This window comes from Strix aluco, chromosome 4 (assembly GCF_031877795.1).
Source record: "Strix aluco isolate bStrAlu1 chromosome 4, bStrAlu1.hap1, whole genome shotgun sequence".
In the NCBI taxonomy this organism is placed as follows: Eukaryota; Metazoa; Chordata; class Aves; order Strigiformes; family Strigidae; genus Strix; species Strix aluco.
This window is the reverse complement of record NC_133934.1, coordinates 117,706,139-117,722,374: the sequence shown is the minus strand read 5'-3', so window position 1 is coordinate 117,722,374 and position 16,236 is coordinate 117,706,139. Positions and strand designations below refer to the sequence as shown.

At 38.8% G+C, this 16,236-nt stretch overlaps 1 protein-coding gene across 2 annotated transcripts in view; it reads left to right on the top strand.

The window, feature by feature from the left end:
* Positions 1–16,236, top strand: part of SETD3 (SET domain containing 3, actin N3(tau)-histidine methyltransferase) — a 62,245-nt gene that overhangs the window by 4,773 nt on the left and 41,236 nt on the right. The window lies entirely within an intron of this gene.

Below are 16,236 nucleotides of genomic sequence, written 5' to 3'. Positions count from 1 at the left end.
TGTAGCCACATAATTACTTCAAGTACTGAGAAAAGGAGCTTTTGCGTTTAAGAACTTTGGTATTGAAATATTTCTGACAAGGACTTCTGAAGGATCTAGTTTTTCAGATTTGCTTCTAGGTAATTCAAGTGAACAGTGTCTTAGTGTCTGCAATTAGATAATTTGTGAATCTGTATGTATACTCTGTCCTATTGTCCAAGTCATCAGTGAAGATAGTAAACAATGTTGTTCCCAGTATTAATCCCTGGGGTACACCACTGTGACTGGCCTCCCACTGGACTTTATGCCATTCATCACAACCTCTTGAACCCAGCAGTGCAGACAGTTTTCAGTCCACCTTGCTGTCCTCTTATTTAGTTGATACTTCATCACCTTGTCTATGAGGGTGTGATGGTAGATGGCATTGAAAGCCTTGCTAGAGATGAACAGCATGCACTGCTCTCCCATCAAGGTTACAGGGTTGGTCAGGCATGACTTCTTCATAAATCCATGCTGACTATTCCCAGTCACCTTGTCCTTCATATGTTTGGGAATGGTTTCCAAGTTTACTTGCTTCAACAGCTTCCCTCCACTCAGAACTGGTGAAGCCACACATGGAGTAGTGTCCAGTTCTGGGCTCCCCAGTACAAGAGAGATGGAGCTACTGGAGAGAGTCCAGTGGAGGGCCACTAAGATGATTAAGGGACTTTCTTCATATGAAGAAAGGCTGGGAGAGCTGAAACTGTTCAGCCCAGAGAAAATAAGGCTCAACAGGATCTCATCAGTGTGTATAAATACCTGAAGGGAGGGTGCAAAGAAGGCAGAGCCAGGTTCTTAGTGGTGTCCATTGACAGGACAAGAAGCAATGAGCACAAACTGGAACAGAGGAAGTTCCCTCTGAACAGCAGGAAACACTTTTTTACTGCAAAGGTGGCTGAGCACTGGCTGGTGAATGACTCTCCATTCTTTGAGATATTCAAAAGCCATCTGGACGTGGTCCCAGGAAGCTGGCTCTAGGTAGCTTTGCTTGAGCAGGGGATTTGGACAAGTCGACCTCTAGTGATCCCTTCCAATGTGAGATTCTGTGAGACTATTTTTTGAAGCTTGTTTAAATGTTTCTTCTCCTGATCCTCTGTTGATGAGGATAAGTCTTCCTTACACCAGGTCTCAGGGCCTGGGATTCCTGAAGGCAGGCCGTATCAGTGAAGAAGGCATGGAGTACCAAAGTCTTTTTTTCCTGTGTCCTTTGTCACCAGGTCCCCTACCCCATTCAGCAGCAGGCTCACACCTTGCCTAGTCTTACCTTCCTTTAGTTCCTGATGCACCTGTAGAAGCCATTCTTACTGTCTGTCTTGTACTTCATGTCCCTTGCCAGATTCAACTCCAAGTGGTCTTTGGCTTTCCTAACCCCATCCCTGCATGCTCAAACGGTGTCTTGCTTCCTCCTGGGTCACTTGGCCCTGCTTTCCTCTCTTCTGATTCTTTGACTTTTGTCAGGAGCATCTTGTTCATTCATGCAGGCCTCCAGCCACCTCTGCTTAACATCCTGCACATAGGGGTGGACTGTTCTTGAGCCTGGAGGAAGTGATCATTGAAAGTCTCACCTCTTTACAGTTCTTAAAAATGATGGCGTAGTAGCAGAATAGCTTTCTTTCCATCCTTCCATTTTCAATTGTATGCCCTTAGAGGTGAAAGTAGTAGGCCACTAGAGCATATTTTGTGAAACCAGGAACAGATGCCCAAGTTAGTCAATACCAAGTTACCCTCTCATATCAAATCTCTGGTTCTGGGTAGATATATAAGATTTGTTGGAGCATTTGATGCAACCTTTTTTTAAAAAAAAATAAATACAACAGACTGATTTATCATTTTGAAAACTTTCATCTAAAGGTAAAAGTGTTCTCTTTAGCCATATGAATGACTTGTTACATTTTTAATACCTGTATAGGCAGCATTTCAGTGTTCTCTTTTACGGCTTTGATAAACACTACACCTTATTCTGTTTTTAAAACTGGTTTTCCAGACCTTCACAGGGATGTAATAAATTGTTGCCAGTATGTTCTTCCATTGACTATTGATGGAATGGCATAGAGGTCAATCTTAATGTTCACAAAGTTGGACTTCTTAATTCTTCAAAACCAGTGACAAAATATTCAGATCTTCCAGTCTTTGATACCCTGCACCTATTTACAGGTTAATAAATTAGGTTCTACCAATTGAACCCTTGATACAGAAGCACTTCTCTAATATATCTGCGTAGGTTTTTGTTGAACATGTTACTAGGAAATAGCTACTGGTGTGTATCTGAAAGCCTGTGACCCATTGTCCAGTTTTTAGGGGTGGTTGTTTTGTTTTTTTTTTACACAAACAAAACTGGCTTTTCAAAATAGTCTCACAACCTTCTGAGTCAATGCTCCATTGCCTTGTACAAGCTGTAGCATCTGGGTGGTCTGTGAGCTTCCAGGTGGCACGGCTAGAGCTGCTAGGATTCAGGAATTTGATGAAACTAATACATTTCAACAGTCCTTCTGTGGCACTCCATCACTAACTTCTCAAAGCCAGCAGTACTTCTGTAACTATTAGTGCTCACTGTGGAGGGTAATACTGCCAGGGTTTGATATTTGCTGTTATGTCTTAACGTTTGGAGGCTGTCATATACATATCTCTGATCTCGCGACTGGATAATCTTTTCTTTGGAAGCTGCCTTCTCCAAATAAACTGGGTCTCAGCAGGAAGCTGAGCTGTGTGTGGATGATTTTCTTTCCTCGAGGAACTTTGCTTGCTGGAATAGTATTTTTAGACTTGTAGAAAGTAGCAAGGGTTGGCTGGGGAAGAAGGAAAAATGGCTGTCTACTTTGGGTGACCAGCAACAACATTTAATCTTCCACTTTGCTAAGCAGAGTTGCATTGATAGCATATTAATATATTAACTCTCCTTAAAATAGAGAAGCATCCATTCCCTCTGGATTATGTTGCACCTGATTCTGTCAGTCAGGAACAAGTAAAATGGATGTTGTCAGACCAAATTGAGAGGGTTTGGGTGCTGATACATTGAAGAAACTGATATAACTGTAGAGCTTAGAGTTGCAGAAAATGACTGTTGGGTTTTCATGGGGTTGTCAGCTTCAGATTGGTATCTGTTCTCTGCCCCTTTTTCTAAAAGTCAGCATTCAAGCAGTTATTTCTCACTTTGATCCCAGCTGATGCTTGGGAATAATAGTGAGCTCTCTAAGGGTTCATGAAATTACAATTTTTGCATTTCTTCATGCTCTATTAAAAAATAGAATTCCTGCTTTCAAGACAATGACAGATAACGTTGTGATTTCATTCTGTCACTGTAGGATGCCTGGCTTGTACAGCCTGTTTCTCTGGCTTATTAAATCTTTGAATCAATGCCTGAATATAAAAAATTGTCCCATTGCACTTTGAGTTTGGGCATTCAGAAGACTAAAATGAAACAATAGCCTAATGTGATAACTGTTCCCTTTATTTTGTGGTGTCTTGTAGTTGGTCTCTGCAAGTGGTTTGGAGGTATAGTACAGAGTTCCATACAATGATATGAACAGCCAAAAACTTGCAAACTCTAGTAAACAAAGGTCATAGTCTTAAAGGTACAGTGAGTACCTACTTGAAGGTGGGAAGTTAATGTAGTAATGCAGCTTTAATTTGTTTTACTGAGGTTTTACTATTGTACCTGAAGAAAGCGAAATTGTGTGCAACTTTGAGGAACATTTTACCTTCTGTAAAGATACAACTTTATCTTTTCCAGAAAACTCTCAGAAATGTCAGATCAGGTTAATAACAAAAAGTGGTTTGAGCACATTTCGGCAGACTTCTGCCCTGACAGTATGTGACACGTTGGCCTAAGGCATAGGACATGAGCAGTCTAGTTTTGGAAAGTACTGCTAGTCCCATAATGCATTTTTCTCTGGTGGATAGAGATTTACCAGTATCACCTGCAGCAAGATGTCAGGAGCAGCTTCTCTATGATAATTGTCATGGTGTTCATATTCAGTTTTGTCCTTTGTGTTCTGTAAGGAAGAATTGGTCAGAGTGGAAGTCATCTCTATCTAGAAATTTGCCAGACCAGTAGATAGAGTTTCTATTTGTGGAAGCAGGAAACTCAGCTACAAGAACTGGGAAGCGGAATATTAACAGTACCAGCCACTCTTGTCAGGAGTCATTCTGCTGCTTTCTCGTTCTTGAGGTTATATCAGGTAGGAACAAATTTTTGTTCCGGGCTGATGGATATAAATTTCATCTTGCAAGCGTTTCAAATGTGGCTTGGTTGTTAATGCAATGTCCAGTTCATGGTCCTTTACCAGAGGAGAAGACACAGCAGTATTCCTGGTGAAGGAGATGGCTCTAGCTGTGGCAACAGGCCTTCAAGCTGCTTCTTGAGCTGTGGGTCCTCACTGCAGCACAGGAAGCCATGTAGGTCTAAGATGAGGTTGAAAGGTGCTGCATTACCAGAGGCCTGGGACTGTTGAAAGTCCAAACCGTTGGAATCTGGGGAAAGTGGGTTAGTTATGCTGGCTGTGCAGGAATGAGAGCGCCCCAGGGAAACAAGAACGCAGGTAGTTAGAAATAAGAACACTGAAGTCTCAGTTTGGAGGGGCAGAGGCAAGAGATCCCCAGGCTTCCTAGGAGTTCATAGGGGGACCATAGAAATAGCTGCAGCTCCTTAGGTGACCACTTTGGAATATTGCTTTTAGGGTCTGGTCAAAATTCTACTCTGGGTAGCATGGCCTGCTGGGGGTCAGAGAGATAGGTTGGTGACATGGTTAGTGATTTGCATCAAAATAAGTCAGGGTAGGAAAATGGATTTTCAGCAGGCATGTTAATGGTGCATTAGTATACCTTTGGCAGTTACCTTGTGAAAAGATGCTGTTCAGTCATTCTCCCTTAATACAGAGAAGAGGGCTTTGTTCAGAAAGTGGTGTGGCCTTCCTGGGTGTCTTCTGGGACTGGAGGGGGGAATGCATTTACTCTGTGTGTGCTAAAGTAAATGTTCAAAATATTTCAGCCTTTGGTCTGTTTTGTCACCTGCAAATATAGGGAGAAAAAAGTGCTACCTAGCAGTTCTAACATAGTTCTTCCGAATTGTGAGGATTAAAATTCTGAAAAGCTGATGGCAGTTTACAGTGCCTTGTGGTCTGAACACGTTTTGGTTATTACTTTATCAAACAACTGAAAGCTCAGGGGTGAAGCCAAGTAATACTTAACATTGCTGCATCTTTCTTGTTCCTGACAGCCTAGTAAATGCCTTTCTTATTTCAAACCACTGCAGTGTCACTGGTTTGAGTAAACACGGAGGAGACTCTAAAGGACTCAGGTTGCCAACTATGAATGCCAGAAGAGAAAAAGGGGCTTGGAGGAACCCGCTCCTTCATTTTCAAGGTCTAGAATAAAAAGATTAGAAAACTGCCAGTATTTCTTCTAGTCACAGTTTCCAGAACAGTCACCATTTTAACCACTAGATAGGGAGTGGGCTTAAGGCAAGTAGGTTTGGAAGGTTTTCCAACTGTTTTTAAGCCCTCAATTTCATCACTTAGAAGCTTCTGCTATGAATGCTTGATTAAATTTTTTTTTTTACAGCCTGCGTAGCACTTAAATGTTGTCAGAAGTTCCTCTCCAAACTGTCAAAATAGTATTCTTTTGGGATTTAGAAATACTGAATGCTTGGTCTGCCATCGGTGTTTTCCAAGGTCACTATAATTACAGTATCTTAAAGTGTAATTGTAACTTGGGCTTGAGGGCTTCAGTGAGAAGCCCCTAATCATTAGCACCTGCTACAGGTCAGGTCTGTAATTTACTGGGGAAGTTTTTCCTTTGAGCCATTAAGAGATACTCCAGAGGTGCTCTTTTTATCACTTGCATTGCAGTAAATCTGTGCGCTGCTACAATTTATACATTGGCAACCATTACATGACCTTACCGTGTAACAAAGAGCTCAATTTTCCTCAAACTTCATGAATGATAGTAATGCTGGTTTGTTATTTCCAAGAATTACCGGTGTTGTGGGTTTTTTTATATACAACTAGGTCATGTCACTCCTCACCCACAGCAGGAACACAGGCAGGTGTACTATCTGGGTGTGAAAAAGTGCAGCACGCTCTCACTGAGGTGGAGTGCTACTCCAAACTTCTTTTTTTGTTCCCTATGATCATGAACTCATTCCTCTTTCAACATGAGCTGTCTGGTGCCTTTCAAAATTGTACAAGGCACACAGCATCATTTAACAGCAAGCGCATTAACTGGTGTAGATATTCTTGCATGTCCTAGAAAGGTTAAGAAAAGGCACAAAAATACCCACTGGAATTCTTCATACCATTATCTTTCCTTGTTCACGCTAGTTTGTACTGTTGTTCCTGGCCACAGCATGGAAGTCCTTGGCATTGATTATGCATTGAATAGACACTTCTGTACTGTTCGGGTGTGTTTTGTTCTTTGTGGTCTGATAGTGATCCTAAGCACTGCTGGTCAGGGTGAAGTGCCAGCGGTACCATCTATGAGCACACCTTTAGGGAGTTAATATGCTGTGGGCAGAAGCTTGATGGAACAGCTGTGCTTCACTCAGCTAGAGAAAAATACAGCAGTTATTTTAAAACTGCTTAGATTCTCTTCTGTAAGGACAGGGTATTCCAGGAAACAACACAAAACTGTAGCTGAATTCAGATATTTATAACTTCAAGCACAATTTAATTGTGCACACTTTGTAGTGTCAATTCAGTGTCCAAATATAGGTCCTTAAGCGTTTTTTGGTTCCAGCAGTGGTATTGAAACATTCAGCCAATTTAAGTTGTTACAAGACATGAATGTATAATGAAACTCATTTTGAGGGCAAGAATCACATATGCTGCCACATAGCATAGAACAGGTCTTAAAGCTTGTAGAAACTTGTTTCTGTTTCCTCCTCTTCGTTAGAGAGATTTGCAAGACTTTTTTTTGTCACTTCATGTAAGTATTGCAAGGACAGTGTGGGTAGGAAGTCCCTCTGAATGAAAAGGCTGTGGTGTATCTGATGTACGGTTACATCTGTATCATCCAGCCACTTGGAGGAGAAACTTCAACATGTGGATTAGTTACATTAGAAGGGCCCAGGGACCGTGGCGATCACTTTTATAGGATCTGCTGCCTATACTGTGATTAGAGATGTGGGTTGTCAGTATCATGGCCCTACATAATTATCTGATTGGAAAGGAGCAGCCTAACAGGCAATAGTAAATCATATTGGAGTTGCAAATACGTGTGGAAAGCAGAGGGTAGGCAAAGGTGTTAAGACAAAAAATAAGCAGAACTGATAGGAGAATTTTTCAGTGCATAGAAATAATCATGGGCCCAATTGCTATGAGGTTGCTTGAGGGCATTCCACTTAGGTGGAATTATTGTTGCAATTAAACAGTAGTCCTTGGCATTAAGCATCTTCAGCTTTAAATCTCTTCCTTGGAGACAGTCCAGTTAATTGGAATATATGTTATTGCCTAGTTTTGTATTATTTATGCCATTGACTATAATGCAATTAAAAAAGGACTTAAAAAAATATCTGTACAGTGATACCCAAGGAATTTTTTTTTTGCTGTTCAGCTAGGCTGTTTCTTCTGCTCTAGCTGTTGAGTGAAGCAGATGCAGTAATATAGTGATACATATCCAATATGCATACCATCTTTTTTGTGCATCCTAGAGAATTTAAATACAAAATATGTAGCTAATGCTACACATACTTTTTTCCCCAGTAACACATGGAGGAGTGAGTTAAATTCTTGTTAGAAGTTTTCTTCCACCTGTTTAAAGAGGTGCAGCCTCTTTTGGTGGTTTAAAATATTATGATTCTTAGTGACTGAGAAGCAGTTGCAGTGAGGACTGATCCATGTGAAATGTACATTTTGGGGTAAAAAAAAACGCCCAGACAATTCCCATTGAAATGATGTAATGATGTGTGCTTAGCTACCATCATCCTAAAGTTTTTAACTGCATCCAAGGCTTTGTCAAAATTTCAAAGCATGTCAGCTGTCTTGAATGGGGATGAACTTCTGCTCTTAGTTGTTCACTTTGTGGCAATGTAATGGGTGCTATACTGTTTTGTTGCACATAGTATTTCTGTATTTTAACTCTTATTCATGCCTTCATAGTCATCAGCAGTGACTGATTTTCTTTCTGTTGTCACTTAGTCTGTCTGTAAGCAAAATACAGGAAACAGTGATAAAAGGTCGTAGTTCTTGATCACATAAGTCATCGTTGATATTAAGGTTTACATAAAGTAGTTTTAGTGACTATCTGTATTTACTCTGTGAAGTATGTACACTGTGAGCATACTAGCATGGTTCAGGAAGTCACTGTCTGAAATGACGTACTAAAGTGATTTTGAGCATTGTTGGCATATTGCAATGGGAAGTAGAACAGGTTGTGTTAAGCCATCACAGCAAAAACAGATGCATGAACTGGATTTTTTCTGTGTAAGTACAAAAGCAAAAATGTTATCTCACAATGTTTTTTTGATGTACTTACTTGTCATTAACTGTTTTTAAAGTAGTGACAAATGCATTTACTGTAACTGTACTCAAACCCATCCTGTAGGAAGAGAAATAAAGCATTAAGAATGTAGGCATATGTTTTTAATGATTTTTTGGGTTTTGCCAATAAGTTCTTTTCAATAGTGAAAACTTGAGAAACATTTTCAGTATCGGTCTTTTTTTTAATCTCTGGTTGTTTTTGCTCATTCAGTGTTTAAGAATTCATTCTTAATCATTTAGATTATTGTAGTTCTGATATGATACTGTGCCGACATTAAGGAACAACAAAGCTTATAACCACTGACTTAGTAGATTTCTTGAAGAAAATACATGTTTGTGAGAAGCAAGTAGCCCAGAGAGTGATGACAGAGGTAAAAGGTACCTACCTCCTGAAGGGGATGAAATCCATCTGCTAACTGATTGTGAAAGAAGAGAAAAGGTGTCAGGAGGAATACATGAATCAAAAAACATGAGGTTTGCAGAGAGCTTATCTCAGGAAGACTGTTCTTGTGAAGAAGTGACAGGGACAACCTATTTCATTTACCTGAGAGAGGAAATGTGCAGGGTCCCATTACAAATGGGTCATGTGGCTAAATCAGGTCTTTGAAAGGAAAATAAAACTGAAATTCTGTATGAAGTAGGAGAAGCTGACCTGGGTAACTTCACAACCTCGTGAAGAAGGGAAGTTTACTACATGGGGCACTCTATATTAGTTGAACTGTGCATTGTACTGACTCTGAATACAGCATTTTGCCATAAGGAGCAAGTGTATCAAGGCTAGCTCTTAAAGAAGGAAATAGTGTGTGTTATGGCTAAGAGAGTTCTTGGGAAACATAAATTTACATTGTATGTTAAGTGGAATGCAATCTTAAGTTGAAACAGTATGATCTTTTCTATCATTAATCTTATCAGTGTTTTCTGTAGGTCATTTTTGTCAGCATTGTCATCAGTGTTATGACAATACTTCAGATCCCGTTTAAAATAAAAAACAAAAAAAGGCTGACTTGTTATAAGCACTCTGTAATCACAGGAGGTCCCACTTCCTAAAGAGTTTACAACTTAACCAGAAAAACAGAAACATGCTGGAGAAAGAAAGTACATAAACAGTGAACTGCGATGACATTGTATTTAGCAGAGATATTTAGGCAAGTTTATAGAGGAAATGACATGGAAGAAAAAGGAAAGTGCAGTGGTGGGAGAAGAGAATTAGCAGCAAGAAGAGAAGGGGTAGAGTACGGTAACGGTGAGAGATTGAAAGCTGGGGGGAAAGGGACTGAATCAGTAACTAATTAGTCATTTATTTAGTGGGAACATCTAGATTAATACCTCAAGAGTGGTGAGAGTGTTAATGTGGTTTCCAAGTGACACAATGTAGGTGGTTTTCACAAGCAAACATAGTGTTCATTGTAAATGTATAAGCTGAATTTTTCTTAAAGATCACAGATCTCTTCCTCCACCCACACTGTTCTTACACTTCTTGATTTCATGCTTTCTATTTGCTATAAAATGTATTTATCTTCTTACCAGCAGTTATAAGATTCAAGTTTAGAAGAAAAAAAACAACTTCATCAGTGGAAGCAAAAGATCACATTCCCTGTAAACCTGGTCATATCAAGTGTAAAACTGTGTTCTCCTACATGCAGATTGGAGAACCCCTGTCAGTTGCCTATAAGCATTAAGCTTGTCCCTTAAGACCCTGGCTGCTCAACATATGTTGATACAAGAGATGATACACTTCCCTCTCTGAAGTAGAGGGGAAAATTACTTAGTCTAGGCAATCAAACTAAAAAAAAAAAAATTGCAAGCCTGGTTTGTGTTCATCCTACTCATCTGTCCTCCCTCTTGATGCAGCCAAGGAACATATCCCACAGCCACCTACAGTACTCACCTCTCTGCTCTTGGCATGGCTTGAGAATTCCCTCATCTTCTCCTTGTCTGCCCTTGTCGACCCGTATCTGTCCTTCTAATACTGATTCTAGATCTGCACCCCTCACCTTCTGTGCTAGTATATGCCAAGAAGATGCGTGGGGTGGGAACTATTATGTAATGAGAACATAATGTAATTAGCATCTACAAGGATCTGAATTAAAGAAGTTACAATGTTAAGATACTGCATTGGAAATATACCGAGTCCTTGAAGCAAAGTTAAACTTGAACGGGTAACTCTTGCTGTGGGAATTCCTAAGTTGATTGTTATTGTAAAAGCTCAGCAAATTTGTGAGTAGCTGGTTTGCTACTCTGTAAAGTAAAAAATAGTAGCTGAAGCAAATAAGGAGCATGTCAGTTCTGTCCACTGGTCAGTTCTTCCCAATTCACCCATCAACTTGTTGGACATTTTTAATCAATTTTGACAGAACGGGAGAACTCAAACATAAATTGGTCCACTTGCTGGACGAAAAGCTGTGTTGAGAATAGTTTATCTGCCTGGCCTGTTTGTAAGTCAATGTGTGTGCTGATGTTTTTGCCCGACATGCACAGTTATATCAAAACCTGCAAAAGAAGATGCTGCCTGGCTAGTAAGGTCATGTGGGGAGGAAACTGAAAGCAATGTGGAGTCCTGGAAGAGATGAGGAGGGTAGCTGAGAGCACTGCAGGGATTCTGGGACCATTGGAAAAGGTGTGTATAAGAAAGGGAGATGCACATCCAGAAGAAATCAGACTTTGTGTATTCTGCATCATGTAGGATATATTCTTTAAAACCAACACAGTTAAATACTTAAGCAAACACCATATTAATTTTTAGCATAATGATTATATTCACAGTTTTGTAACAAAGGTTGTGAGCTTGTATTTTTACCCAAAGAGTGAGACATAGGTATCCATAGTGCCTTATGATACTTTTTTTTTTTTTCTATCAAACTTAACTGCAGCTCTATGTAGTGCTGCAGTGAACTTCTTGGTGGTCATGTGAATATGAAAAGCTGTGGGGGTTTGTTAATGATTAAATGGATTTTTTTTTCCTGAAGTATTGTTTAGGAAGATCCATATTTTACTATCCAAGCTAGGCATTGCTTCCATAAGGAAATGTGGTTCTGTGATGTGGTCGGGCTCTCTAACACTGCAAGTATTAGCTTTCTTAAATAAAATGTTTAAGCCGTCATGTTTTTTCCCCCCCCCAAAAAAAAACCAAAACAGAACAAACACACAGAGTTGGTGGCAATTCTTTAAGTACTTTTGGGATTTTTGTACAGACTTCTTATGGTTACCTTCTAACGCTGCTAGGTGAACATGCTCACTTTTTAAAGCTGTAAGGCAACGGGTGGAATATTTTACAGCTCATTAAAATATTATTTGTGTGTGATGTGGAAACAGGTTCAAAGTCTGACACAACACAACTGCTCTCTGATAGCAGTATTAGAGGGGGGGAGATGGATCATTTACACCCCTCACTGCCAGTTTTGGCATGATTCTTTTTGCCAGCCCAGCTGATACACTATATTTGGAAATGTGGCTGTGTTGTGTGTTACCAAGCTTATTCATCATTGCTGTCAGCGTACTCTCTCTTTGCAGAATGCTTTCAGGAATTTTCAACAATGTTCACTTGAAAGAAAACATGGCATAGTACTTTAAAAAATATTCACCAGAAGACAACCAGAAAAGCAAACTTGGAAAAAAAAAAAAAAAAAAACAAACCAAAAAACCCAAACCACTTTTCCACTGAAATGTGTATTGCTGCTTCTTCAGATATTTATGAAGTCTGCAGTTCATCTTGGTCCTAAAGGATTTTGTTTTGTTTTTCTCTGCATGTTGTACAGCTATATTTTATATTGCTTCTTCTGTTGTTATGTATCTACTGGCAAACAACCTGTCCTTTCATTGCTGTGTTGAGAAGTGGACTCATGATTTATTTCTTTCTAAACAAAAATTTTAGTCACTTGCAAAAAAATTTTATTTCAATTTAAAAGCCCCTGTTTTTCCTGAAGTTACAAATCTTTTTAGAATTTCAGGGAATTCAGTAGAATTGAAATCTAACTCTAAAATCTGTTTCTTGAACTGTAATTTTATTAATGTAATTTTAATTACAAGAAGTAGTTTAACAAATGAACCACACTTTCTCTGTATTGGGTCTCGTGTTATCAGTATAACTCATCATTTGCTGGTTAAATACGACAGAGAGCATTGCTCAACTAAACTGTTTTTTGCCAAGTGTGAAATTGGATTATATATTGTGTGTTAGTTTTCAGAAATTTTGAAAAAGTTTCATAATCTATTTTTATATAAAATATACTGTGTGAATTTTTTTTTTTTTTTTTTTGAGGCTGCTCTGCTAAATTGCTATTTGGAATATGTTTGCTGGACAACCATGTATAGCAGCAATTCCTTTCAAATTATGGTTTTTACTTAATACATCTGTCAGATGCATTAGATTTTAAATAGTTATATCTGTTTCATGTAGCTGAACAGTGAATGGAGATAAGTAATGTAGGAAGTGGAGACCTATTTTTCTGATTGAGAATTAGATTAAAAAGTACAGTTTTGATTAAGATAGATGATTCCTTAAAAGGAAATATTTCCATAACAAGATATCTCAAGATATCAGTCTGCTGGTCTTGCTTTTTTGTGCAATATAGACTTGATGATGTAATATCATGCAGAATATTTTCCCTGTAGAAATTCTGATGATGAAGAAGCAATAGTTTAGACAAGATGCATACATCAAAGGAGAAAGCAAAGATACTTACAGAACTTATTTCCTGTTCGTATACTGGTAGCATCCTACTGAAAAAATGCATTTCTGGTTATGTTGCCATCAATCTAATGAGTTGTGTTCACCGAACTTGGTTTTTTTCCTGTGATATCTTTGCTGCATGTTATCTGAGCAGTAGGACTTGAGAAAGGTCTCGTAGTAGCCTTGAATTTCTTACTTGCATAGAGGAGATTTCCGCTAGAGATTATTATTTTTGCCTCTAAAACAATATTCACCTATGATAGTAATGCAAATGCTTAGCATTCAAATTTTTCTTTTTGTCATATTTGGGAAGCTGGAGTTCATATACTCTAAAATCAGCTTTATCTTTAGATGTAACTCTTGGCAATGCTTTCACCGTAAAAATAGGTTCTCAGTACTAACATGTTTCATATGGGGAAAAATTAAAAATGTAGTCCTAATCGTGTACCATATTCATACAGCTTCATGTGTATCATTGTTCTGAAACAAAGAAATTAACTCAACAGTCAGAATCCAATAGAACTGTTAGCAGGTATTCTTTTATTGGCAGCGCTGGGGTCACCCTGGGGATTCTCCACCATAAGGGCTCCCAAGAATTAGCAAGGGACATCAGTTTACATACACACAAATCATACATATTCATTAGATTTCCCAGAAAGGGGTGTCTTATGATAATGAGTTCCCAGAATTCATTTGCATAATCCAAGCATGCGTAGTGAAAATAGGGTGAGGGTCTTCAGTGGTCGGGGGAAGAAGTAAGTAGTCTTCTTCACAGTGTTGGCTAGTTGACCCTCTTTCCAGAGCATGCGCTGTGAAGTCCAGGTGTCTCCCTCCTAAGTCAGCAAAATCAGTTTCCCTATAACAGGGTCTCTGTGTCTCTGTGTTAGAGCCCCCCTTAACTCATTCTAGGAGTTGCCCAAGTGTCCACTGAAGGCCTAGAGTCTGCCATCAGTGATTTATGTAGGGAGCCTAACGAGCGTTTCAATCTTACCTAAACAGACAAAGGGACCTAAGGAAACAGTTGAGGAATCAGGAGTCCTTGAGAACCAAATGAAGCAAAACACAAGCAAAGCTTTAAAACAAATGAAGCAAAGCACAAGGAAAGCTTTCATAACATCACATCAGTTAGTCTTAATAATTGTTAGAAATTCATTTGTTTGAGCCCTTTCATTCCCTTTCAGTTCTGATTGCATCATGGCACTTTTCGTGTCTCCATGTATAATATATGCACAGTTGTCTTTGGGTTTTTTATTCTCATAAAATCTACTGATGGATGTTTCTATCCCAAGCAGATTCTTCTAAATACAATTTAAAAGAAAAAAAAGCCCACAGTATTTTGGTAGTTGTGTATACAGAACACTTACTTAAGACTACTTTTCCTCAATTTATTGGTCGATAAACATACTTTGCTCTTAGAAATAAGAAACCAAAATCCATCAAAATAATTTCAGTTATTCAACTTAATATTTATGAGCATCTTGATTGATATAAACTATATGTCATCATAATTTATATCTTGTAACATGGAATACACTGTGTGAGTGCGTTAACTTTCTGATGATTCCAAAGATGTAGGGGATTGTGCTTAGAGGGAATGTAGAAAACCAATTGTATGAATCAACACAGAACTGCATTGTTCTTGCCCCAAAGATTTAGGACTCTGTCTCCAAACCTGCTGTTGGATCCATTATAAACCCATCTGACTGGATTTCTCTTAAAAGCAGAAGGATCTAAAATAAATGTAACAGGATGGCCTATGGGAGAAGGGAACACTCAAGTAAATAGGTGACATGCAAATAAAGTCTTTGTGAAGGTGGCCTCCTGTACCAAGAGCCCTGTTTATCTTTTTACAAGTATGAGAGCGTTACTAGGGGGGAAAAAAGGAAAAAGTGTATAATGGGAAGATCATGGAAAGAAACTTTTCAAGTTCTTCTTTTGTTGGTATTTTTCTTCTATGGCTTTGTATTACACTATATTATGGCAGGTTGGTCTTTTATATTGCTCCTATTTCCAGTTTGTAGTGTTATAAATTCAATATGGATCTCATAATGAGCATTACTCCCTGCTTCATATGAGCTGGAAAATGTTATCAAATCGCGTATCAAATGCAACTGCTTGTGGTAGTGTCTTTCAAGAAAATGTCCAGTGTTAATTTATAAACTTCAAGGGGTGTGACCAGCCAATGTGATTACAGTGAATCTCTCCTTACCAGCCTGCATATGAGGGCTTTTCAGCAGTTCAATACAGAAGCTGTTCTGGACAAGCTAGTTATGCAACTCAAGGGGGACTGATAAAATTACGCAGTGCAGATGGGTTGTTTGAACCTCTGATATCTGCTAGAGAGAGCTAAAACCGGAGCAGGGGGATGATGCCCCAAGACTTCAGTCTCCATGTACTCAGAGATAGTCTTGTTCATTGCACTGTGTTTAGTGTTGGAAGATGAAAGGATTTGGTTTGTTTGCTTTCCTTTTTGAAAACGCCTTATAGTTTTGGCTTAGATTTATTTCCCTTTTGTTACAAGGTGTTCTCTTTTCAGTCAGTTTTGAGCTCCTTTTAATTTTGAGTTAATAAGTTAACACTGTTAACCTTAATTTGCTTCTTGATCATTCAAAGTTAGTACTTAAAATAAGCCTTGGGTTTGGCAGTTTCTTGTTCACTCTGGGAAAGGAAGCAACCAAATTACGTACCTTTCCCACTAGAAGTTTTTTCATGTTTAGCATTTGTATTTAAAAGATCTCCCCTATACAGTTACTTAACATATGGATTGCAATTGTTTCAGCCTTGGTCAGTGTGGAGAAGCAGCTTTTCAGCTGCTGGTCGATACATTCCAGTATTAATATCAGCTGCCAAAGAACAAAAGTTTTTGATATGAGTATGGGAGGAAACATTTTATTTTGCATAAGCTAGCTACACTGACCAAGGATAAAAGGATCCCTTTTATATGTACAGAGTGCTCAGAACATCTGGAATCTAAAGTACTACTTCTATACAGTGATGTTTAGCATTTTTATGGATTTTTCTGTGCAGTGTGTGGTAACTTACAGCTGTTATGGCTGAGGTGATCTTGATGACACA